The 3,668-nt window shown below is 42.6% G+C and overlaps 1 pseudogene across 1 annotated transcript; it reads right to left on the reverse strand.

The window, feature by feature from the left end:
• Positions 1-1,361: 1,361 nt before the first annotated feature.
• On the reverse strand, positions 1,362-2,494 carry LOC112626007 (annotated as a pseudogene). Its single transcript, XR_003119814.1, has one exon. The product of XR_003119814.1 is annotated as an MOB kinase activator 1A pseudogene (transcript).
• Positions 2,495-3,668: the final 1,174 nt, after the last annotated feature.

Here is a 3,668-nt window from a genome sequence, read left to right on the forward strand (position 1 = left end):
GACTACCAGGACTGTGTGGAATAGGAGTGGCGAAAATAGGCATCCTTGTCCTTCCCCCAATTCAGTATGCTGTTAGCTGTGGGTTTGTCATATATGATCTTTATTATGTTGAGTTATGTTCCTTCAAATGCTTAATTTGTTGAGAGTTTTATCCATGAAGGGATGATGAATTTTATTAGATTCTTTTCCTTCACCTATTGAAAATGATCATATGTTTTTTCCCCTTTTATTCTGTTGATGTGATTTATCACATGTTTGATTTTATATATTGAATTATCCTTAAATCCCTGGGATAAATCCCACTTGATCACGGTTGATATGGTTTGGATTCGTGCCCCTTCCCAAATCTCATGTCAAATTGCAATCCTCAGTGTTGGAGGAGGGCCTGGTGTGAGGTGATTGGAACATGGGAGCGGATTTCACCCTTTCTGTTCTCGTGATAGTGAGTTCTCATAAGATCTGGTTGTTTAAAAGTGTGTAGCACCTCCCCCTTCTGTCTTTTCCTCCTGCTCCAGCCATGTAAGACGTGCCTGCTTTCTCTTTACCCTTTGCCACGATTGTAAGTTTCCTGAGACCTCCCAAACCATGCTTCCTGTGCAGCCTGAAGAACTGTGAGCCAATTATACCTCTTTTCTTTATAAATTACCCAGTCTCAGGTATTTCTTTATAGCAGTATTAGAACGAACTAATATAGAAAATTGGTACTGAGAAGTAGGGCATTGCTATAAAGATACCTGAAAATGTGGAAGCAACTTTGGAACTGAGTAATGGGCAGAGTTTGGAACACTCTGGAGGGCTCAGAAGAAAATAGGAAGATGAGGGAAAGTTTGGAACCTCCCAGAGACTTGTTAAATGGTTGTGAACAAAATGCTGATAGTGATATGGACAGTGAACACCAAGCTGATTAAGTCTCAGGTGGAGGTGAGGAATTTAATGGTAACTGCAGCAAAGGTCACTTTTCTTATGTGTCAACAAAGAGGTTGGTGGCATTGTGCTCCTGCTCTAGGAATCTGTGTAACTTTGAACTTGAGAATGATGATTTAGGGTATCTAGTAGAAGAAATTTCTAAGCAGCAAGGCATTCAAGATATGGCCTGGCTACTTCTAATACTATATGCTCACATACATGAGCAAAGAAATGACCTGAAACTAGAACTTATATATTTATTTATTTTATTTTTTTACTGAAAATACATTTTTTATTTGTAAAATAAAAGAATAAATCCAATCTGATAGTGTTATTAAGAAATTTGTTCTGGAAACTCATTCATAAATTATTGATGGAAATTCTTCACGTCCATTATGCTGTCACCTAAAACAGATTCACTCATTTTCTTGTAAAGAAATGACTGAGTAAATGAGTAAAAGAATAATAAGTAAATTTATAAGCTACAGGTTAACCATCACATATTACAACCAAGTATGACTATGTGATAATAACAGGAGTGGTCACACAGTACTTAAGATTTGGCTGTGTCTTTAAGGTCTTACTCGGAAACTATCATGCCAACCTACTTTTGGGATAATCTTATCAGTAGACACAGACAATGGGTATCTTTTTATCCTGTTTTCTTAAAGTCTGTATGACTAGTCTATAACAGATAGCAATGAGATAGTTCTAGCAATAGATGAAACAAGAGGGTAACTGTGTTCTAGAAGAAACATTTATCTGTCTTTTGATCCAAATTCCTCTATTAATTCTTGAAGAGGGGCCAGCTCACACCTATCAATTAGATTAAATTCCTGATCAAAGAAAATAAAGTGCTTAAAGGAGGTGTTGAGGTGGGCCTCCTCTTGCAGCTGCATCACAGAATCAAAGTGCTGGTGATAAATATGGCCATAAACCCTGAACAGACGCTTTAGAATAGTCTTTGCCACAGACATAAAGTTCTTGGGAAATGGGACACCAATCTTAGAAGGAAAAAGAGTTTCATCATCAAGCTGATCCTGAACCCAAGTCATCAAATAGTCAATGTATTTTGGTGCAGAACATTTGATTGGCTTTTTAATATTAGTACCATCTGCCCAGTGATATTCATATCTTGGACCTGCAGACATGACTGGACAGCTTGCTTCAGTGCAGAATTCTGTAATAGTTTCATGTAACATGTTGATCTGGTTAAAGAAATCCACAGTATTTACAGCAATCCATTCATTGAGATCCTCTCCCTCAGGCAACATAACAGCTTGTCTCAGATTCTCACTTCCTAGAGTTGCTTCTGCATGTTTTAAGAGTTCATACTGATGAGATCCTTCAGGGATATTCTTCTTCAGTTTGAATGTTTTAGAAGAGCAGCTGCTGAAGAGGAAGCTCATCTTCGGTCCTCAGAGGGGAGGCGAGGGGCCTCTGGCCCCCACCTGGATCAGGATTTGGAGCCGGCGAGAGGGAGTGGACTGTCCTTAGCTCACGGGCAGTGGAAGCTGGGCTGCCACCGCACTGAGCCAGGTTTCTGGCCACTGTGAGCCCTTGCAAACCTCGGCGCCCACCTTGCCCCCCAAACTTATATATTTAAAAGGGAAGCAGAGGGTAAAAGTTTTGGAAAATTTGCAGCCCGCCCATGTGGTAGAGAAGAAAAACCCATTTTCCGGGGAGGAATTCAAGCCAGCTGCATAGTTTGCATAACTGAAGTTTGCATAACTGAAAGGAAAGCAAGTATTAACAGCCAAGACAATGGGAAAAAGTCCCTGAAGGCATTTCAGAGACCTTTGAGGCAGCCCCTCTCATCACAGGCCAAAAGGCTTAGGAGGGAAGAATGGTTTTATGGGTCAGTCACAGGGCCCTGCTGCCATATGCAGCCTTGGGGCACTGCTCCCTGTATCCCAGCTGCTCCAGCTTCAGCCATGGCTCAAAGGGTCCCAGGTACATGGCTGCTGCTTCAGAAAGTGCAAACCATAAGCCTTGGAGGCTTCTGCTTGGTGTTAAGCCTGTGGGTGCACAGAGTGCAAGAGTTGAGGCTTGGGAGCCTCTGCCTAGATTTCTGAAGATGTATGGAAAAGCCTAGATGTCCAGGCAGAAGTCTGTTGCAGTGGCAGAGCCCTCATGGAGTACCTCTACTAAGGCAATGCAGAGGGGAAATGTGGGGTTGGAGCTCCCACACAGAGTCTCCACTGGGGGCCTACCTAGTGGGGCCGTGAAAGGAGTTTTCCACCCTCCAGACCCCAGAATGGTAGCCACACTGACAGCCTGCACCGTGCACCTGGAAAAGCTGCAGACAGTCAATGCCAGCTCTTGAGAGCAACCATGGGCACTGAGTCCTGCAGAGCCGCAGGAACAGAGCTGCCCAAGGCCTTGGGAACATACCCCTTGCATCAGTGTAGCCTGGATGTGAGACATGGAGTCAAAGGAGATTATTTTGGAGCTTTAAGATTTAATGACTGCCCTGGTGTGTTTCAAACTTGCATGGGGCCTGTAGTCCCTTTCTTTTAGCTTATTTCTCCCTTTTGGAATGGGAGTACTTACCCAATGCTTGTACCCCCATTGTATCTTAGAAGCAAATAACTTATTTTTGATTTTACAGGCTCATAGGCAGAAGGGGCTTGCCTTGTCTCAGATGAGACTTTGGACTGTGGAGTTTTGAGTTAATGCTGAAATGAGTCAAGACTTGGAGAACTGTTGAAAAGGGATTATTGTATTTTGCCGTGTGACGAGAACATGAGATTTGGGAGGCA

This window comes from Theropithecus gelada, chromosome 6 (genome assembly GCF_003255815.1).
Source record: "Theropithecus gelada isolate Dixy chromosome 6, Tgel_1.0, whole genome shotgun sequence".
Classification (NCBI taxonomy): Eukaryota; Metazoa; Chordata; class Mammalia; order Primates; family Cercopithecidae; genus Theropithecus; species Theropithecus gelada.